Source organism: Branchiostoma belcheri, unplaced genomic scaffold, assembly GCF_001625305.1.
Source record: "Branchiostoma belcheri isolate BF01 breed outbred unplaced genomic scaffold, Haploidv18h27 scaffold87, whole genome shotgun sequence".
Classification (NCBI taxonomy): domain Eukaryota; kingdom Metazoa; phylum Chordata; class Leptocardii; order Amphioxiformes; family Branchiostomatidae; genus Branchiostoma; species Branchiostoma belcheri.
The window spans coordinates 1,148,554-1,172,667 of NW_017804542.1; the positions used below are offsets into that span (position 1 = coordinate 1,148,554).

At 41.9% G+C, this 24,114-nt stretch overlaps 1 pseudogene; it reads right to left on the reverse strand.

Moving 5' to 3' along the window:
- Positions 1 to 266: 266 nt before the first annotated feature.
- Positions 267 to 23,310, reverse strand: LOC109487254 (annotated as a pseudogene).
- Positions 23,311 to 24,114: the final 804 nt, after the last annotated feature.

Genomic DNA, 24,114 nt, shown 5'->3' on the forward strand with positions numbered 1-24,114 from the left:
TGCACATCTGTTTTTCATATACTTCTAGGTCTTTTTTACTGAATGTCGATTCCGTAACTTCTGCTGTTGTATCGTTTAGTAGAATCAAGAGACACTGATTATATGGACAATTTATAACTTTAAGAGGCTGGTACTAGACTTTACATTAGTCACTTTGAAATAACATTTGCTAAACTGTGTTGGTCTTATTGATAGAAATTTGTCTATTCAACAATTTCCTATTTCTGGGTTTCCAGGGAGAGTCATAAAATGAAAACACATCACCAGAATCTTGCAGAATGCAAAAAATAATCTTTATTCAAATCATCCTATAAAATGTCCAAACTCCAGTCACAATAGATCTGTGCCCTGAGAAATCCCCTTGATCATAAAGTTACACTTATTGGTACTACTCTGTCTATAATATCATTTAATGGACCAACAAACAACAGGAAGCAGCCAGCAGACTGATTTGAGTGCAGGTATTTCAAGAATTTTGAAAACAATGAATTTACAGGTTAACAGAAAATAAAACCACCACAAATGTTTCAAGATTTGCTGTAACACACAGAAATCTCTAAGCCTAAAAAGAAAAACAGAAATAAAATTATTATTCCTTAATCCTCTTTTCCTGATGATGATATTCTATTCTTTGCAGCAAACTCTGCACTCAACAGACAGAAATCTAAAAAGAAAGAAAAGAAATAGCAATTCTTCTATCCTCACTTCATCTATTTTATCCCTTTTAAATTTCATGATGATGATATTCTGTTTTTCGCTGCGAACTCTGCACTCAGCAGCCTCATGACCTCCTTGTGCGCGGCGCCTGCGTTTTCCCGCTTCAGCGTCCCGTAGCGTTCCTTCACGAAGAGCGCGAACTTGCTCGGCGCTCGCGTCTTGGCCGGCGTGCCGTCCTTGTTGACCAGCTGGAACCGCCCGCGGCAGTAACCGCACACCTGACGGTCAAGGTCAAGGGACTTGGAGTGGCGACCGAGTCTGGGGCAGGGGGAAGAAGGGAATAAAACAGTTACAAATCTAAAAACTAATGTGACATTTGCAAAGCCCTCAAAACATAATGTTTGCCTTCACCTGGTCAAGCATAAAAAAGTACTGCTCTGTTTATTCTTACTCTTAGCAATCATATGAATGGCCAGTAGCCTCTCCAACTCTGTTCTGCTATAATGTAAAAGGGCATGCACCACAGGCTGTCTGCTACAATGTTAGTTACCATGGTGACAGCCGTCTAGTCCAGGTCATTTGAGAAGAAGAAACAGAGCAAAAACACTGTTTCCCTTCAAACTAGAAAGGTAATATTTGCAAAGCCATTAACTTGTACATGGAATAGCCTGACAAACTAACTGCTCTGTTTATTGTGTAATTTGTGTTACTGACCTGTACCCACACTCTTTGCACTGGTACATGAACTTGTGTTGATATGTGCTGTTATGTGTTACGGATGTATGTAGATGTTGTTGGTGTTATGTGTGCTGTTATGTGCTGATGTGTGTTGCTCAGTGTGTGCGTGTGTGTTGACATGTATGTGTGTAGATGTTTGATGATGTGTGTTGATGTGTGTGTGCGTGTGCTGATGTGTTACTGACCTGTACCCACACTCGGTGCACTGGTACGTGAACTTGGTGTTGATGGCATAGGTGTGACAGCGGGTGATCACAGGGAGGCTCGGGTGTGTCTGGTTCGCTTTCCTGGCCCTGAAATACACAAATACAAACTCCTGTGATGTCCATAATACCATGTGTATTAAATTTGTAATGATCAGACCATTGTGGGAAGAGCACCATAGCTGTGTATGTGGGATGTTCATGAATGGAAAATCAAACTATTGATTCACAAGTCATTCTCTTATTAGTTGTTACTATTGCCTGAGGTGTCATATAAATCAGCAGAGTGCAATGACAGTACTGTATATGTGCACTTCACTTCTTCTAGAGACAAAGCTTGACAGGAGCCTGGATTCAAACTTTTGGTCCAGAGCAAGACCACTTACCGCTGTACTATGCATGCTACTACAAACTACAAACAGTACATGTACAATGTACTTGAATAGAGAGAAGGTTGAAAGTGTATAAAAAAAACAGGAACAAACTTCCTTTATATGTACGTCCATATTACTGTATTTGTTAAAAATTTTCCATTTTTTTCCGCCAGTGTTATCCCACAGAAACTGTATATAGTACATGTAACCTACAATACATCTTCCACTACGTAGCACTACCAAGTATATCATGAAAAGCAGGTTTGAAATTTGCTGCAGTACCTACCAAAACTGCCAGTAGCGTCCATGTCCATCCTTCACTCCGTTCAGCACCCAGGTGGCAGCATGGCACATCTCATGGATCAGGGTGTCCCGCACTCGCTCTAAACAAGAACAAATAAATAATAACAAATAAACAATAACAAATAAATAATAACAACACTGTTCAGCACCCAGGTGGCAGCATGGCACATCTCATGGATCAGGGTGTCCCGCACTCGCTCTTAACAACAATAAACAATAACAAATAAATAACAATAAACAACGCATAAACATGGGAATAAGAGATGGCAGACTTCACCCTCCTAACTCAGACTGCTTGGTAGCCGAAAATTCCAGTCCCTGAAATGAAAACAGCAGCACTAAGCACCATCCCTGTCATTGGTGCTGAAAATGCCATCCTTACAGTTACTGACCAAACAGCTTCTTCAGTGTGCTAAAGGTTCAAGTATCACAGTTTCATCTGCCCCTCCAACTTTCTGGAAAACTCCTGGAGAGATGAAATTGCCTTGGTGTGGCCTGCAGATATAAAAAGACAAGCTGCTATGATTGTTCACCATTAATTTGCTGTGAGTGAATCAGGACAGAGAGAGATGCTTCTATCTGCAGGATGATCCACATCACTGATGGTCCTCCCTACATCAGATTCAGACCTACACACCAATTTCTACTGATATACGAAGATGGACGGCTCCAGATGTCACACCTGGGGTCAAACTGAACTGTTTTTCCATCAGGTTCTGAAGCAGGAATGGCTCCCGACTGATTTGGGCTGCGATGGTGAAGGCATCAACACTGTGACCTCATTCTAAGGCCTAGGGAAAAAATGTTGTGTTTCCTGTTTCTTGACCAAGCCCAGAAAAAAATGACCTAACAATTTTTTTGTGTGGATATGAATTTTTTGAGCTGATTGACCTTTTCTAGCTCCAGGATCTGACACCTGAGTGTTGAAAACGTAAGTTTCCTCATGCAAGTTTCACTTTCATATTTGTTAAACTGTACTGTATCATGAGTTGGATCGCTAGAGATCACCAAAGTCTAAAAAAAACAACAAGAAAATCCCTACCTACCTACACTTATGTTTTCAGGACTGAAACAGGAAACACAACATTTATTTTTCCTAGGCCTGACCAGGTTTTCATTCACAATTGCTCTGTATCAAAAACTCAGGTGGTTTGGTGGTGAATCGTTTAGGACAAGGTTTAATCGATTTGGAGCGCTCACATTACAAAAATTGAATCGGTTTGATGAATTCTGATACCATTTGATGGTCAAATCAGTTCAATTTTTTTTCAGTGTGAATTGGGTCAAAGTGACAGGAGATGCTATAAAATTCTCGACTGTCTCCAATTCTGGGACGACCGTTAAATCTGAATCTAATGAGTCATCATGATTTAGTGTTTTCCCAGCAGCTCGCATAAGTCATGTGCAGGTACTGTAATTCCTGATTTTTTTCCATGTACTTTTTATGTTAGGATTTACGGTTATCAAATCATTTAGCTCCTAGAAAGTTTTTCTGAATTGAATAATGTAATTAGTCATGTGCAGTTACCGTAATTCCTGATTTTGTCACTGTACTTTTATGTTCACGGTTATCAAATCATTTAGTTCCTAGAAAGTTTTATTTAGATAGAATAATGTTTTAAGACATCTTGTTTTATTTAGATAGAATAATGTTTTAAGACATCTTGTTTTGTTTTGTCATGTCTTGTCTTTGTAATAGCCACTGGCTAGTTGGGTTGCACTGGCTGTGAAGGTTGAACAGCCAAACCTGTAAATAAAAACATAAAATAAATCATGTATTTCGCCGGGCCTCCATGAAGACTAAATTTTGTGGACATGTCCATTTTCCTCAGAATTAAAAAAGAAATTAAAGTACATGTAGTTTGAGCCCCAGACAGACACCTACGAAGCTGTTTCTCCAGATAAACTGATCATGAAGTGTTAATTATTCCCAGCTTGATCACAGTGTATCTTTTGCCCCCCCCTCCCTGCATTTCCCACCATTGTGAAGACTGAATTCCTTGAATGTCCATTTTCCTCAGACCATGACATTTTTTTTTGAACGACAGACAGACGTTTGAGCCCCAGACAGACACGTAGGAAGCCATTTCTCCAGATTAGCTGATGATGTGGAGAACTTAATTGTTCCCTGCCTGATTACAGACAGTCTGACAGACAACAGACAACAGATAAGGCTCTGATGGAGTTTTTCCCAACTCCTGATTCTGATCACTTTCCGGTGTCACGACCTGTGATTCTGATTTATTACATAAAGTGATTTTGATTTGCACGACACTGTAATACTACAAGCACACAGCCAGCACATCAGATCAGCTTACTTCCTTTGTTCTCCAACTGTTCAGAGTTATAATCTATGTAGTAAGTGGAGAACAGGCCAAGTTGACAACAAAGGGCTGGGATGAAAACTTGAGCTGAAAAATCCCTAAAATTGTGTTCCGGTGTAACCATAGTTACCTGAACAGAAGGTCATTGACCTCACATGGTAAAACTCATGAACTAAAACCAACTTCTAGCAATACTAACTCTGTCTATTGTTACTAAATATTAACTCTGTTTATTGTTATTCAAACACATCCATGTATAATATATGGTGACCAGTCCCTCCAACTCTGTCTTGCTACAAAATGTAACCCAACACCACATGGTGTATGCTACAGCACCAGTTACCATGGTGACAGCCGTCTGGTCCAGGTCATTGACTTTATTTGTTTGGAGAAGAAGGAGGAAGAAAGCATTAACAGTATATTTTCCTTCTGCGAAGGTAAACATAAAAAATCAAGAACCGACCAACAGACCTGGAGTGGCCCCAGCACAGCTGGGGAAGGTGAGAAAAGCGGGCTGAGCGCTGACAGGAGGTAATTTGAGCCGGAGTGGTTTTCCTGCCGATCCGTGTGAGTTATGGCTCTGCCTGGTCGTAAATGTGTCACCCTGAACCCTGACCCAGTTATGGCTGTGATGTATTGATGCTGTATTGATTGATATTGATTGTTATTGCACCGTTCCTGCCATTGTAAAATAATTTCTTCATGATTGTGCATCAATCTTTCAACTTTCCATTGGAGAAAGTTGGATGGAACTGAGAAATGCAGCTTGCGCCTGTTTCTAAATATAGGTGACTGTGATATATTACTGATGCGTTGATCGTTTGTTTCCCGTCTTTGTGACATAATTTCTTGATGACATGGCAACTTGTCACCCTTAGTTGTTAGAGTATAGATGAAGGGGAAATTTTCCCTAACTGACATTTCGACAAGCACAATGTACAGTGGACCAGAGCTTAACGTCCTATCCTAGGGACTGCGACCCTTTTCCAGTAGCGTGCATGTCGGGTGAGCGACAACAGCCGGGATTCAAACTTCCAACCTCTCGGTCCAGAAGCTGGGTTGCTAACCATTGGACAACGCATGCCTATCTGAATGATTGATTGAATGATTGTTTAGAGTTAAAACTTTTGATCCAACACAAAGAAGTTCTCTCACCTAGAGCTTTCGACCAGTCACTCTGGTCTTCTTCAGTAGACTGACCCAGTGAGGCTTGTCAAATAGTATCACACTTCAAAGAAGCCACATGACAAGCCTCACTGGGTCAGTCTACAGAGGAAGACCAGAGTGACTGGTCGAAAGCTCTTAGTGAGAGAACTTCTTTTGTTGGATCAAAAGTTTTAACTTCAAACATGTAACCACCAACACAGATGAACTTTCATGATAGTGATTGATTGATTGATTGATTGATTGACAGGTACCTGCAGAGTCACAGACTTTGTCTGACAGCTCGATCCTCGCGACCAGCTGCGTCCGGTTGAGCTTGCTGCGGCCGGTGTAGCAGAAACCGGCCGTCTTCCGCATCTTGTTGTTCCACGTCACGCTCATGTCGGGGGGAAGCTGTGAGGGAGAAACAGACGGTTATTAACCCTTACAATATTGATGTCGATATTTGGCTATGTTCTCTATATGGGTTACAGGGTAAGGCAGCAGGGAGAAGGTTAACCTTTAGCACACTCGTCCATCCATTCATTTATTCATTTATTCATTCATCAATTCATCCATCCATCCATCCACCCATCCATCCATCCATCCATCCATCCATCCATCCATCCATCCATCCATCCATCCATCCATCCATCCATCCATCCATCCATCCGAAAGCTGAACACACCCACCTTGTTATCGAAGACCGTCTGGTTGTACAGCTTGAAGAGTTTCTTGACCAGCTCCTCCCGGTGTTTCTTGAAGTCTGAGACGTACGGCGAGGAAGGAGCCTTCCCGCGTGCCGGGGTGGAGAGGGAGGATAGGAAACATGTCGGCTCTGAGTTACGCCTGGCAGCAGCTGGTGTCTTGTCTGTGGCTGAGGTGGACTGTGTTCTAACTGTGGACACTTTGGGCACAGACAGGGTGGGTTTCTTATAACCTGGGTAAAACATGGAAAAGATGGCAGAAGTAAATACATAAAACTTGTCCCTGGTACTGAAACAACTTTCCCTAGCTCCTAAAAACTTTCTCTGTTCCTGAAAACATTTTCCTTGTCCCTGGTGCTGAAAACACTTTCCTTAATCCATTCCCCTGGACTGGGGAGACTTTGGACAGGGTCAGTTTCCTGTAACCTAGTGGGACATGGAAAAGAACTTTCCCTGTCCCTGAAATAACTTTCACTGTCCTCTAAAAACTTCCTCTGTCAACTTCCTCAAACCTGCCCCCACCCCCAAAAACATATTCCATGTCCCTTACCAACAATTTGTTGTTGAAAACACTTTCCCTGTCCCTGATGCTGAAAACACCATCTACTCCTCTGTATTGAATGTCTAATGACAGCCACTTCCAGCGTTATTGACACGATGCATCACCCAAATTTACAGGCCGGATTAACGGCTTAGCCGACCTCACAACTCTAATCCTCTGGGGTGGTGATAAAGGGAACGACTGTCGTTAATCAAGCCGCCGTGACGTCACAGAAATGTCTGACATAACATTGGGGAGACCTGGGAGTTCTTCAGTTCAATAGCCCCTGGGCCACACAGTTGTGCAATCATTACAGCAGTATTGTGTGTTCAACTCCCAGGCTCTTTCCCAAATTCTGAGTGCTAAGCAAAGAAATCAGCATCCTCCATCTTTAAAGTCTTTGGTAATACTAAAATCAGCCAGGAATCAAACTAACAACCTACCGAATGCAACACAAACACTCTACCCACTCGGTCATTGCAGTAACTTTTTTCAAACCTATATGTCGATTTTATCACAGAGATTTCCAACATAAGATCCCCCTTACCTGGAGGCACCTGTGGTGTCAGGAAGCTCTTCTGCAGCACCTGTTTCCGCAGGGGGGTGTTGTCCTTTCTGAAGGGGGTGTTTTCTTTCTTCTGGGGGGTGTTCTCTTTCCTCTGGGGGGTATTATTTGTCCTGAGGGGGGTGTTGTTCCTCCAGGAGGGGAGTCTGGGTAGATCATCATCATCACTAGAAGAGCTGCTCAGCACACGAGAAGCCTTCCTGCTGGAGCCGGCTTTCTTTGGTCTCCTTAGGCCTGGAGGGTTAAAAAAAACAGTGGAAAACTGGTTAAGGCAACATTTGCAAAGCAAATACATCATGTTCACCTGCACATAGTGTAGCCTAACAAACTACTGCTCCATTTATTCTTACTCAAACACATTCATATACAGTGGCCAGCCCCTCCACCTCTGTCCTTCCACTTGCTACATAATGTAATCCAACACAACAGGTTACCATGGTGACAGCTGTCTGGTCCAGGTCACTGACCTTATTTGTTTGGATCAGAAGAGGTAGCAGAGCAAGAACATTAATATGTTTTCCTTCTGGGAAGGTAATATACAGTCAACTAGGAAAGTTTTCACAAGAAAAGTTCAGTTGCCAACAAAAGTTCACTTCTCAACAGTCTTACAATCTTGCAACCCTCTCAGACGATCCTAAGGAGAAGACAAATTGTGGAACGCGTAGAAAATTTGTCAGTTACAAGCATCATTTCCGTTGGGTCTTGATGGAAAAAGACGATTCTTCACTCTACTTTATGGTTCATAGAAGCCGGCTGAAGAGTTTAATGTGTTCTAGTGAAGACAAACGACAGCCTTAATGCCTTTTCTGGTAGGAACAGAATCAAGAGAAAGTGGAACCCCACAATTTGTATCCACATCAAAACATGGTTCAGAAGTGCAGTGCACTCAAATGAGAATATAAATGTCTTAGTGGTGCAAATGAGCATGATGTACTAACAAGTCACATTTGACACTGCGATTCCAGGCCATGCCTCACACATAACCATTACAAGCACAGCACTAAGGCCTGGACAAGTAATTTATTTGGTCTCAAACATTTGCTAATAAAAATTCAGCAACAGGACAAGATGGGAGGAAAATTGTGATTAGGCCTAGGACAAAAAATGTAGTCGTGTTTCTTGTTTCAGTCCTGAAAAAATTAGGGTCGGTGGGTAGGGATTATCTTTAATTTTCTTTCTTTTTTTCAAGACTTTGGTGATCTCTAGTGATCCAACTAATATAAAATACAGTTTAACAAAGTAAAACTTGCATGAGGACACTTTCATTTACAATGTCAATGTTATAAAACTGATCAGCTGGACAAATTTATGTCCCTTGCAGGTGTCCACATAAAAAAGGATCGGTAGGTAAACAGGAAAGCTTAACACAACATTTTTTCCTGGGACTTAACAGTACCTTTTAATGAATTTTTATGAATATTGTATGTTATTGCAGGAATTTGTATTTCATGTCAACAATTGCTCCACTCTGTAATTTGTATTGCACTGTATTTATATTGTTATATTGGTATATTTGGGAGGACAACTTGTAAAGGTGTCAATACACCTGTTTTGTCCTCCCTTCCACTTGTACATGTATGTTTGTACTTGTGGTGAATTCTAATAAACAAATAAACAAATAAACAAGTACCTGAGGCAGGTTTAGGGCTGCGGAAGCGAGAGATGATGCCCTTCTGAAACTCGTCCTCATCAGAAGATGATGTTGCTATGACGACGGGTTGGGAGAGATGCAGCGGGGCGGGGCCAAACACATCATCATCATCATCGCTGTCATCGTCTGAGTCCACGATAAAGTCACCCAAACTGTGGGAAGGGTGGAAGGAAAAATTGAAAGTGTGACAATTGTGTAAAACCAACTTTGCAGACTTGAACAGAAACTTGATATTGGAAAATGTATCAAACCTTCATTTCAAACAACTTCTGATTTCATACGAAGTAAATTTATGGGTCAGCCAATTTACATTGCTGGTGTGTTGAACGTTTAGTAGACATTCTGTGATCAAGACCTTTTGGCTTAATTTTTCATTTCTCTTAATACTTCTTTTATTTTCAATCTTTTCAGGTTGTTGAAAGAATGTTCCAGTTTGTACCAGAAGTTTGCAAAGATGACCCGTCAATCATTCTGACTAAACTGGATGTTGAGAGGACGTATTCTAATCATGATGTTTTTGATTCCTATTTTCTCTTAAGGCAATTGCGAATGTGAGAACTCCCATGTTCCAGTTTTCACAAAAGTTTTCAAAGATGCCCAGATCAATGTGCCCTGATTGTTTCTTTCCTGATGCTATCTTTTTGAGCCCCATTCAGGCCACTACATGCACTGTGACTGTATACACAATCATCATGTAAAAACATGCCTGTATGTTCATGTTCATGTTCATGTTTGTCCCAGAAATTGATAAAGCTGAAACAGTACGTTCAGAGGACATGTTCTGATCACCAGGTCCTGATTACCCTTCCTAGGTGACCTTGTCTGACATGGAGGCAAGGTCGCCATCAGATTGGATGGATTTGGCCCCAGACCAGATATGATGTGTTGTGTGTTGCCGCCTGGAATGTTGGCATGCTTTGTCTTGCTGGGGAAACAGGTGGAACCAGTCCCAGGCAGGCCAAATCACAAAGACGGGCTAAACTTCCAGGCTGGTGACCAGTTTGAGGCAGTCTTTAAGTAGGGATATCACCTGGCATTGACCTACTAGCTAAGTAGCACTGAACCACTGGAACACATAAATACCAAGTGGGGACCCTGGTACAGGGGACCACAGACCATGACATGTTGTCATTGTTTCTAGGGTTACACAAAACACACTCAACACCATACATGACTACAATTCAAATGGTGAAACATGATACAACCACATTTCAACTTTAGGGGCAGAAAACACTAAGCATAAAACTACAGATGTGGCCAGAGAGCTGAGCACTTATTAGTGATCTTAGGCAGGTTACCTGATATGTTTACAGGTATTTCCAAAGCCTTTGTGTATTCGACCTCTGACCTCTGCATTGACAGACGACGCAATATGTTGACACAAGCATTGTGAAACCTGCGCCTGTTCAAGTCAGGCGTATAAAGCAACCACAGAGACTGGAACCCATAAAGACAAGGGGTTTTAGAGACAGTTTTGTGGCAGAAAGGCGCCATGTTGCGGGTGTGTGAGAAACTCCGTGAGGCAGACGAGAAGGGCAGGAGGTACGGACTAGCCCGGGCGGAGACAGGCTACCTCCGTGCCCTGGTGGACGCCATGGCCGACACGGACAGGCTGGCGGAAGTGGAGCTGCTCAAAACTCTGGGCGACGTGAACGTGGAGAAGGGAAGACTCGGGAAGGACGTGGGGAAGTTCAACACAGCCTTGGCGCTTTATCTGACTGCTAAGGTACGGTGTTACCATGAAGAACAGGCAGATGGTATAGAACATCGCTACCACTACACGGAGAGGCTTTTACAAGGGGTGTCGTCACAGGGTAAGAAACAGCCAACTGAAGACAAGGAGACGACGACACCTGCAAAGGTAGCGGCAAAGTTTCAAGCCCCGGACAAGAGACGGGCTACCGGAGGTAACACAGACTCTTTGCTGGTTGGATACGCACAGGTGATGGTAGAGGCAATAGTAAATGACAACAGCATGTTAGAAACAGAAGCAATCAAGAGTCTGGGTGACGTGTACCTGAAAAGAGGAACAGAAACTGGAGACACTAGAAACTTGACCAGAGCTACTGCTCTGTACAACAGGGCACTGGCGCGGTGTCACAACGTTCATGGAACAGTTGTCATTGTTCACCGCTTACTGCACACCGCAAAAATCAGGCAAGACATCACCACAAGAAACAAGGTGAGTGAACTTAAAGCAGCATCATGTATTTGGGGAATAAAGGAACATGGGTAGCATAATGAGTTAAAGGCTGATCTCAGCTTCAGCACTATGATATATGCAGTCCTTATTGTTATTTCTTGCTTTGGCTGACAAATTCAGTAAAGTCCGCGTCTTTGAGGACAGAATTTTTCAAGAAGCTGTGAATATTTATGTTTCTTTGGGTCTGTGGATAGGCTTTGACTAAGGGAAAATATGATCACTAGGTACGTCCTTTTAGTTAATGGTGTGTAAAATGAGTTGGCCTTCCAGGGGTCACATCAGGTCTTTTAGTTTTACCTTTGAACATCGCCAAATAACACGATTGCCCGCCTGTCAATCACCTCATATATGGTTTTGTAGAGGTCAACATCTACATGTACATGTATGCAACATAGTGACCATGTTACTTCCTTGCACTTGATTCCCTATTAATCAGTACTTCATAAAAACTATAATCCTATCGGTTCTCATAGTGGCCAACTCGTGCGCAACAACAAGACGTGAGAGGACGGAAGGGCCACTTCTCTGCCTTCTCAGCTGCGCCCTCTAGCGACGGAACCACCAGTCAAGTTGACGGCGACATGTAAGTGCCTCTGTTTCCTTTGCTAATGTACTATGGGTTGTTCATTGTTTCAGATCCAAGTAACTCTGAATTTGGGACAGGTTTTGAAGAAATGTGGCATAATGTCAAACCTGTTAAGTTTTGTAAAAGGGATTATGCTAATAATCACAAGGCAACGTTACAAAATCTGGCCAGATCGTGTATTACACAAGTTACATGACATACAATGTTGGTTAAACGTTGTACATATTGTACATATTCATAATATTTGTAGTAATAATGGATACTTGGCATTATACTAAAAATGTTGTAAAAAAACACTTTTGTAGTGCAGTTGTCGCCATTGTAAGGCCACACCAATTTAATTTGTTGGTTCTCGGATTCGCCTCTTCGTTTTTTTCTGATTTGCAAAAAAAAAAATTGATTCTGGTCCTGAATCAACTGAAAAATTGTCATGTTTTGTCCCCAACAGTTGAGGAAAGTCCTTTTCTTCCTAGTTACACTGTTTTCCCATCTATCATTGCAGTGGTTTGATTAAAAGTTCAAAATTCAATGTTTAAATTTTAACCCAGCCTTTTGTGTTGACTTCATGGCTCATTCCATAGCATTTAAGCCTATGATAGGATGCCTAGACCTGTTTTTATTTTTATTTTTTTTCGCCCTGTCGCTTCATATTTTTTTGAAAAAATCTGACAACCAACAAATTAAATTAGTATGGCCTAAAATACTTTTGTTTAAAAACCTGTTCCGTTGTTCAGCTCCTACCGCAGATACATCCAGACGGCAGACCGTGACGTGAGAAACGGAGACCTGAACGCAGCAGAGCAGAACCTAGCAGCCGCCCTGAAGCTGGTTCACGGTTTGTAATACACTTTTCAAGCATACACCATCTTAATATTGTGATTAATCTGGTCTCAGTGAATGTAGTTGCAGTTACAGCAGATCAAATGTTTAACTTACGAAGTAGAAAGATTTGCTAAATGATCATGACAATTCAAAGAACCTACGTTTTGTACTTTCCTCTATCGTAAAATATAATTGAATGATTCTAACATTCATCATACTATTAATATTTGACGTTTTGTACCACTACTTATGTATTGTATTCTTATTTTTGTACAGTGACCTTAGCTCCAGGGTTATGACACAAGTATCATTTAAGCAAACCTGACTAAACCAAATATAAAGCTGAGTCAATTCCAATGTTTTTTTCTTGTTCCTACCTACCTTTAGATCACAATAAACCCAACAAGGCTAAAGAAGCCGACTGTCTGTGCAGGTTGGGTGACGTCTACGTCGAGCGAGGTAAGCGGACAGGAGAAGGTAGGAAATTCACACAGGCGGCAGCTCTGTTTAACGCTTCCATGGCCAGAACACATGGAGACAAACAAAACATGGTAACAAAACTGCAAGAGACAGAAAGGCAGTTTCTTAGAAACACCTGTAGCCTTGACTGTGAACCGTGTCCATATAGCAGCGCGTTAGATCACAGAAAGGAACTGGACAACTTGCGGGCCCGTGCAAAATCTCAGCTCGAAACAATTCATCAGGAACACAACCCTTATCAGTATGATGAAGACGATCCCGTCGTGAGAGAGGTAGAGACCAAACGAGCTGAAGCAATCAGGAACTTGTTCAAGAGCATCACAGTTGGAAGACAAGAGTTTATCCAGATATTGACAGATGAATGCATCGCCAAACTCGGACCTCCTCCCTGTAAGTACGCTTTCATGGGGTTGGGATCACAGGCCACAGAACTGGTGACGCCGTACTCCGACCTGGAGTTCACCATTCTGATTGAGGAGGGGAAGGATGATGATGATACACGGAGGTACTTCCTAAATCTCACACACTACTTACATCTCAAAGTCATCAACTTTGGGGAAACCATACTCCCAGCCATGGCCATCCCGTCACTCAACGACTTTCTCTCAGAAGACCCAGAGAAAGACTGGTTCTTTGACTCTGTCACACCTCGCGGCTTCGCCTTTGACGGCTTCATGCCATGGGCTTCTAAGACTCCGTTTGGAAGAGACGAGACCAAAAGCAAACCTCCTGTTAGTCTTATCCAGACTCCTGCCAAGTTGGCGGAATATCAGCATCTGCACATCGCCCTGGCGGAAGGCTATCACCTGTCAGACATCCTCAGACGGGTGACCTACTTAACAGGAGACGAGTCTTTGGTGGATGATTATACGGACAGCATCAACAAAAGCATAGATTGTTCCCCTGTTCTGTCACGGTTCTTAGCAATGCGAATACTGAAGGAAAAGGATAACATTCGCGAAATAAAAAATGTTGTGCCGACGGGACAGCTTCTGAATGTGAAGAAAGAAATCTACCGTTTTCCCAGCGTGGCCGTTGATGTGTTAAGTATTTGCTGTGGTATCACAATCCCCAGTGTGTGGGGAATGATAGAAGAGTTACACAAGACACAGCGGATCAGTGACGAAGATGCCCACCACTTGACTGTACTGATCAGCATCTCAGCGGAGCTACGGTTAAGAACGTACATTGCCAACAGAGGACAGAAGGACAGACTGTCTCCTCTCACGGAGATAAAAGTCGAACTGGACAAACATAATGTAGGTGACACCGTCGTTGAGTCTATTTTCTACATACCAGACTCTAAAATGTTGTTTAGGTACTACTATACAGCTATTCCATTAAAACGATGCATTGCGGATACAGTTGTAAAGAAAAATCCAACAACAAAGATATTCCCAACAGCCATCTTTGACACCTCATCTCTAACAAGAGGCAGAATAGCACTACGGCTGTTGCAGTTAGACGCATCCATACGTCACCTGGAGGCAGCTCTGAAAGATTCGGGTGGTGACGAGGAAAAACAGTTCAACATACTTTATGAATTAGGCAATGCCTCTTACAGGCGCGGTGAGTATGAGACTGCAAAGAGCTTCTACGAATGGGCACTTAGCATTGGATATACTATTGATGGACCTACATGTGCCGCGTTACTTGAAAACATTGGGGTATGTTGGAGTGACCTTGGCGATCAGAGAAAAGCTATCAGTTATCACGAACAATCACTGAAGAAGAAAAAAGCTAATTATGGTGAAACAATGCAACATCCTGACATTGGCATTGCTGGATCACTAAACAATATTGGGACATGTTGGAGTGATCTTGGTGATGAGAGGAGAGCAATCAGTTATCACGAACAGTCACTGAAGATGATGAAAGCTATCTATGGGGAAACAACCCCACATCCTGGCATTGCTTCATCACTAAACAACATTGGGACATGTTGGAGTCACCTTGGCGATCAGAGGAAAGCAATCAGTTATTACAAACAGTCACTGAAGATGAGGAAAGCTATCTATGGTGAAACAACGCCACATCCCGACATTGCTGCATCACTAAACAACATTGGGGCATGTTGGAGTGACCTTGGCCATCAGAGGAAAGCTATAAGTTATCATGAACAGTCACTGAAGATGAGGAAAGCTATCTATGGTGAAACAACGCCACATCCTGACATTGCTGGATCACTAAACAACATTGGCAACTGTTGGAATGAGCTTGGTGATCAAAGGAAAGCTATCAGTTATTATGAACAGTCACTGAAGATGATGAAAGCTATCTATGGGGAAACAACCCCACATCCTGTCATTGCTTCATCACTAAACAACGTTGGGGCATGTTGGAGTAAACTTGGTGATCAGAGGAAAGCTATCAGTTATTACCAACAGTCACTGAAGATGAGGAAAGCTATCTATGGTGAAACAACGCCACATCCTGACATTGCTTTATCACTATACAACATTGGATTGTGTTGGGAGAAAGTCGGTGACCACAGTAAAGCCATGAGGTATTACGAACAGTCACTGGACATGATGAAAGTTACCTACAGAGACAACATCTCACATCCCAGGATAGCAGTGGTACAGAACAGCATTAGATCATGTAGAAAGGCCCTCCATGACTACGTAGGGTATAGGAAACTACCACTCAAGAAAAGCTAGCTAAGGAGTCACTAGGGCTGCGGACCGGTACACTGTACCGGTCCAATACCGTAAAAATCGTTTCGGTACAGGTCCAAAATACCGGATCATGAAGTAACGAGTATATACCGAAATAGCTAGTTTACACCATGTATATGACTAAAGATAGGTAAATCCTACCACAAAGACGAAAAATTAGCACTGGAAAAGACGTAAACACCGTCGATTGATTTGAGATCCTCAGTCTCACGAGACATCGCGAGAGTGTGGCTGATCCAGGGTTGTGATTGGTCAACAAACTCAAATCAGGTCAGAGGTCAGTCATTTTCCCTTCCCTCCAACACTTTATTATTGTTTCTGTGTCATGATTGAAAAAGTGAAGAACACGTGTTAATTTGTCAAATTGTTCGGGTACAGGTACAGGTCCGGACCTGTACCTAAACCTCTGTACCAGTACCTGTACCTGTACCTGATGTTACGCTTAGGTACGCAGCCCTAGGAGTCACTTATGGCACATTCCCAGAATCTCTCTTGCTATACAATGTACATATATAGTCTGTTTATATTATAATTTATAGTACTAGCTTTTCTTCTCAAATGTTGTGTAAGATTTAATGTATGATAATGGGTCTTTTACTTTATATATACATTTCTAGGAATACTCTCCAAAAGGCTATGGCAATTTGTGTCTTTGGAGAAGACAGTGAAATCACATAATATAATGTGACTGTGTTGTATATGTACATGTTTGTAATGTTTTTGTATATGGTTGGGTTCAATTTGTATTTTTATGAAATTGTATGTTTTAATGTGTGCCCAGGGATATCTGAAAAGCAGATCAATGGATCTGAGGTATTCCCTGGTGAAATAAATTAACTTGAAACTTGAATCAGGGATTAGCAAAAAAATATGTACTCAGAATAAATGAAGAAGTCATCTACAGGTTTAAGTGAGATGAGAATGAAATGTGAGTTTTTATAAATGTCTTCATCAGAAAATTTGTTTTGGGTGGATGCCAGGTCATTTATCCTTTATCAATATACTATAAATACACGCTTCATGACAAATCACAGTGGGTGGTTCATATTGCAGTGTGGTGTGGGAACAGTTTGCATCATTACAAAAGTAAGTTATTTTTGGATTTTTTAGAACTAGAGCCGTGTTCTATTGGGTCACCTGAGGTCATATGCGGGTGATTATTTGGGTTGTTTAATGTATTGATTGGGATGAATAAATACCCGATTTTGACTCTATTTGTGACATTACGGCGTCATGAGGAATGTGGAATGGAGCCTTCTGATTGGTCAACGTCACCCGGCTATATGATAATAGATTTTGATAGATAGAGTCACAATTACAATGCAATGAAATGTATTGGCTAGTTTCGGTAATGTATGTTATGTCCTTGGTGCTGAAAGAAAGGTTAGAATATAGTAGCAGTGTCATATGTCTTTTCTGTCACAACCAGTGTACCCACCTGAGTGTGCAGATGTCCACAGTTCAGGCCCTTAGTAACATCCTGCTAACTTTTAAAAATTACTGTACTGTATTGTAATATATTAATAATATAATAAATAATTAAATATACATATGTCCACAGTTCAGGCCCTACATCCTGCTAACTTTTACAAATTACTGTACTGTATTGTAATATATTATTAGTCCTGTGTCTTTCACGATCTGGTCTTTGGGGAGGCTCCTTTAGAAACTCCTGGAAGTCTGCCTTGTAAATCAAAGATTGTGACTTAATTACAAAAGAGTCTCAGCCAAACCACCCTACTAGTAGTCTTCTTATCTGAATGACACACACAATGGAAACTACAGTGAAAGTCCTTAACCCTCTTCATGCCACCAATAAGCCGACAACCAATTGGTGCCAAGTGTCTACCTTAGTATGGTTGGGGGTCTGTAACTCACACAAATTTCTGTTCGGAGAGTTACATACACTTTTATGTTGTCTGAATGACACACTCTATTACTGATATTAACCTTCAGCATGCTAAGGCACCAAAGTTTTTTGGTTGTGGGCTATGGTAGCATGGAGAAGGTTTAAGGAAAGCACAGTGACTCACCTGGCTGCTGAAGGCTTGGTTGGCCTTGAACTTGTTGGAGTTTTCATCTTCTGAACAACTGAGGATACAAGCACATGGTTTTTATTCATATTTGTACCAGTCTGTAAAGAAATACAATGTACTTGCCTGGGAGCCATTCATTCTTGTACCCATTTTTTTCAGGTTAGTGAGTGCAAGGGACCCTGTTATATACAGAATGGATGGCACCCAGGCTAAAGAAATACCAGTGTGAAACTAAAAAAGTGTGACATATTTCATAACAACTTGTACGAAATTGCGTTGTACCCACTTGACCCAACAGTTTGACCCCTGCCCCAGAAAAATTAATTTTGGGTGCCATTTGACCCGAAGTCGTTAATCAGCTGACCCAGAAAATGTGGACTAATTAAACACTGCAGGAATATTATTGTTTGAAAAATGTCAGAAGGCGATGAAGACGGTCTATTTCCTGGATAAATAAATAAAACAAACAAGCAAGCAAACCCAAGAAACTGGATTATAGAGTTGGAAACCTGTCAGATGTTTCAAATATGATCCACTACTTTCATCATCCCAGTAATTAATATGACTAAAATGTCTGATTTTAGTCGGATGTTTCAGGTAGCATACACTACTTTTAGTCAGCGACTGAAACGTCTGACAGTTTTCAACATCTCTAGCTGCTAATGCATTTGATTAACTGTTTTTTTTTTGTGTATCTGAGTTCTCTGACATTCCGACCCAAACTTACATGACTCAAACTCATCACTGTCACTGGAGATCAGCACAGGCAACACCCCGGACTGGTCCCTGTACAGGAGAGAATTATTAACAGTTCAGTTTAAAATCAAGTAGCTTTGCATTTTGCACTTAGAACAAAAATTCCTTATTTTGCTTCCTACCTATGCATGACAACTTGATCTGCTCAGGTCAACTTCTGAACCTGTTCCCAAAGCTTTTAAAATTCTGGCATATTACAATGTAGGACACACCAATTCAATTTGCTGGTTCTTCTTTTTTTTTTTTCAAATGACACTAAAATGACAACTCTACACATTAAGTAAACCTTCTCCTTGGAACCTGACCTCATAAACAAAGACAAATGTGATGACAAACAGCTACCTTAGCAGGCTGAAGGTTAAAATGTCTGAGAACCCGGGAAATGATTTGGTTCAGCCTTGATACAGAGTTATGAACGCTCCACTCCTGAGATTACTGTGATCAACGACTCGGTAATAAAGGCGATCGTAACATCCACGGTTTAACCAGGGTTAAGGACGACAACAGTTAACCTTCTTATCCCGGCAAGGTCATGCAGCAGCTCCGATATTTATCAGGATCAAGAGGATTTCCCCGCATGTTTATGTACTGGTACCTCCGGTGGGTTATGCAGATATGGGGAAAGGTCTTTAAAGGTCTTTGCATGAGTAATACTAGCCTCCAACAGGCCTTTCTAAGGGGTTATGGATGTACACTGTACATGACTAATGCTAGCCTCCATCAGGCCTTCCTAAGGGGTTATGGGTGTACATGACTAATGCTAGCCTCCAACAGGCCTTCCTAAGGGGTTATGGATGTACATGACTAATGCTAGCCTCCACCAGGCCTTCCTAAGGGGTTATGGGTGTGCATGACTAATGCTAGCCTCCAACAGGCCTTCCTAAGGGGTTATGGATGTACATGACTTATGCTAGCCTCCAACAGGCCTTCCTAAGGGGTTATGGGTGTACATGACTAATACTAGCCTCCACCAGGCCTTCCTAAGGGGTTATGGATGTACATGACTAATGCTAGCCTCCAACAGGCCTTCCTAAGGGGTTATGGATGTACATGACTAATGATAGCCTCTACCAGGCCTTCCTAAGCGGTTATGGGTGTACATGACTAATACTAGCCTCCACCAGGCCTTCCTAAGGGGTTATGGATGTACATGACTAATGCTAGCCTCCACCAGGCCTTCCTAAGGGGTTATGGGTGTACATGACTAATGCTAGCCTCCACCAGGCCTTCCTAAGGGGTTATGGGTGTGCATGACTAATACTAGTACTAGCCTCCACCAGGCCTTCTAGGGGTAAATATGGATGTAACGGTTACATGATTTATATTAGCCTCCACCAGGCCTTCCTAAGGGATAATAGATCACAAGAATAGCATTCTGCAGGAATACCGGTATTGTGAATAATATTTGCCAGGACAGTTTACCAGTGGGAAGGGTATATATACCGGTGACAATTTCACTGCGTGGGCAAATGAAACACAAAGGCGGCCAAACTCCCCTGGCAATGTATTGTCCCTACTTTGTCAGCCAGCCAGATGAATATACGATATTGTATTAGGAAAAATGGGAAAAGCAAAGTTTTAGAGCTGAATTTGTTATGCATTTAGATTGAATTCTGTCCAGTCTACCCTAACAGACTATAGTTTTTCTTGAACACATTCTATATGGTGACCAGCCCAACTCCAACTCTGCCACTTGCTACATAATGTAATCCAACACCACAGGGTGTCTGCTACAGCACCAGTTACCATTGGTGACATCCATCTGGTCTAGGTCATTAACCTTACTAATATTTGTTTGGATACAATTATATTAGAATAAACAGAGCAAAAACAAAAACACACCCTCTCCAATCAACACCAGTGTACACGCTCGCTAAGCTCTGTGTCATGTTCGTCTGATTCAGATTCCCCCCACAGCTTCCCAACAGGCTGGAACTGGCTGTGGACCAATCACTGCGCGACCAGAATGTCTCTGGGCTGAACCCTGGCATGAATACTGCATGAGCTTTTCAACACAGGGCTGGAAATACTGGCTGCATGTGCACCTTAGTGCACCCAAATTTTGAGCTGTGCGCTCATTTTTTTCTGTGGATGCACTGGTGCACCCAAATATTTTTATAGGTTTATATATGTAAAGATGTTAAATGTATAGAAGTATACAGCATATTCTTAACATATAAGTTTCAGAAAAATGATAAAATCATTGTTGTAGTACTTTTCTTTACAAATGAATCATATTCATAAGTTTTTGCTGACATTCTACCCATTTTATTCTATATGGTGCACTCCAAAACAATTTTGTGCACCCAATTTTTTAGGTAGGGTGCACCAGTGCACCTATTCTTAAACAATTAAATTTCGAGCCCTGACTTTTCTACAGCACCCTGCATCAGAGCCTGGGGACATGGCTGATGTGGAAGTGATCGTTCTTTTGCAGGGAAATCTTCCAGCAGAGTTTAATTTCTCCCAGTTTGGACCCTATCTCTGACTCTCTCTCCCACCCACCGTCGTTATGACTCCGTGACTGCAGGATACAAACCGTTCACTCTGACTCCAGCCTGCAGGGAATGTCGTGCTGCATAGAAATGACTCCGACACAACTTGTTGGGCAGGTCTGAAGACATGGCCTGAATTCTACAAGCCATATTATTATTACCACATATTCAGCACATCCTTTATGTAGGAGCAACAGTAAAGAGCAACAGCAAATCTTGGATAAGCAGAATTCTACAAATAGAACTTGAATTTTTTTTTTTGCTGTCTCTGGCAATGGCCCACCCTTGAGAAAATTATTAGCATATCTTTATTCCCAAAAAAGGCATTTTCTTTATAGAATCTTAGATTTTAGCCAACACCATATGTTGTATCAAGGAGGTTCAAAAAGAAGCTCCTTCAAGTTGGTTGTATACGTATCAACAAAGTTGATTTATTGCTCCTATACATGTAGCAGTGTCTAGCTCAAAAATTAATTTAAAAAACCTATCTACAGTCATGCACACATGCCAAACTATTAAAGTGATAAGTATTTTGTAGATGTCCCTACATCATGACACAGCTGAATGTAAAGGTTATCATTGCTGAAACACATCTGGGAACTTTGCCAGTCCTGTAGAGATCCTGCGTCACCGAGATGTTGTCATCCCTGCAACTCTTACCTGGCCTGGGTGCCAATATTCCTCCATAGTTTCCGCTGACTCCCTGATGTGGTAGCCAGTGACATCAGGGAGTCGGCGGGAACTATGCAGGATGGCACCCAAGCTAACTCTCACCTAGCCTGGGTGCCATCCTCTGTAGTTTTCCCAGGCTCCCTGATGTGGTAGCCAGCGACATTATAGATCCGGCAGGAACTACAAAGTAATATTGGCACCCAGGCTAACACTTACCTAGCCTGGGTGCCATCCTCTGTAGTTTCCGCTAACTCCCTGATGTGGTCAGCCAGTGACATTATGGAGTCTGCAGGAACTATGGAGGATGGCACCCAGGCTAACTCTTACCTGGAACTGCCTGTGTCGGCCTCACTTCCACTGGAGAAGATGAGACTTCCCATTTCTTGTTTTCCGCCGAGTTGGTTCGAACTTCCACGTCCCTGAGATTTCCCTTCTCCTGTACTGACTCTCGTCTTCCCTTCTGCTCTGCTTGTCATCTTCACACTCTGAACCTTTGGTTTCACAGCTGGGACAGGATCTTCTGTTTCTGAATCTGAACTTTTTTTCATAAAACGTTCTTTCTGTGATGAGGAGTTGGAAGGACTGTTGGAGAGACAGAGTTTGTCTCCCAAAGGCATCCCTGTCTTTCTTGTAGCTTGTACTTTGGAAGTTCCTGTGGTGCTAAAATACGGGGATTCAAGCGAGCCTTTTGGTTTCAGCAAACCTGTTTTATCGCTATGGCGATTGTTAGAAGAGGGGGTTGTTTTGGAGAAATCATTTTTACGGGAGCCGTGCTGTAAAATAAACCCCTCGCTGTAGGACCTGGTCTTGTTTGGAGGGACGTTGGCTGAGGTGTTTTCTTTGTCGTCTTGTGAATTAAAGAAATTCTGCTTCTTGCCACCCTTCCAGTCAGGAGTCTTGGCCTCTACCTGTGAAACAGTTGGGATACTGAGAAACAGTACATAAATGTAGAAAAAGGAAAAAAACATTAAAAAAAAGCACAGTATACAAAGATAAATCTACACCAGAAAGGCATGAAGAACAAAAAATCTGCTTGACCCTTTAATATATTGCCTGGAAAACAGAATAATTTCTTTCAGGTACGCTGAACCAGTCCATAGACACTGTACATACAGACATACATACAGTAACACAAATAAACAAAACACAGAACAAGGAGAATAATTAGCAAAATTGAGTAACATTTTCAGTCACATCCACAAATGTTTAAGACAATACAACCTTGTGAGCTCCTTGTGAGCTCCTTAGTTCCTTCCTTACCTCCTGCAGGGCGTCTTGTAAGGAGTTGAACTTGTCCCAGCCGAGCTTCTTACTGACCCGGGCCAGCAGGGAGGACATGACATCATCATCATCACCAGGCTTCGCCATGTCCGGGCTTACTGCTGGTCCTGGAGCTCATCCTGTGGGGTTCATATAGATATACATTTGTACTAGTAATGGTACTGGTAGTACTACATATAGTGTTGCAGAGAGCTCAGACATACTAAATTACTAGTTCTGCTATTAGCCATGGTGAACTGTTGCCGGACTTGCTTAAACAGTCTTATAACAATATATCTACATGTATACCAGGTACAACAAATATGACTGGCTAACCATGTTTGCAGTAATTTGCTGATGTATCAATTTGTAAAGTATTGCCACTACTGTGGCTAATCTACCATGATTCACAAATGTATTACTTGTACTACAAGATTCTGGAGTCTACACACGCTCCTCTAAACAGCTATCAAGACATCAAGACATTCTGTAAGATAGCTTTTTGTGATTTGATTCTTTGGAGGGAAATGAAGATAAGTAGAAATACCGTTATTCTCTGTTCAAACATTTATCAGCTTAGCCCTTTGTGTCAAATCCCTATATTCCGGGGCAATATATTCACAAGTGGTCCTTATTATTATAAAAACGACTACATATGCATCAGGAATTCAACCGCAATGATCTTAACAATCTACCATAGGTCTATATTAAATCGTTCTTATAACCAAGTGAGGCAAATGCTGAAAATGTACCCACGGAATTAAAAGTTGAACCAGCGGCCGCCATGACAGTTTTGAATCTGCCGCTTCCGCATGACCTCAGGTGACCTTCATGAAATCAACGCAGTTTTTACACTTTTATAGATTAAAACTTGACAATGATATCAAACGGAGATAGACTATAGATTTTAACGAGTAAAA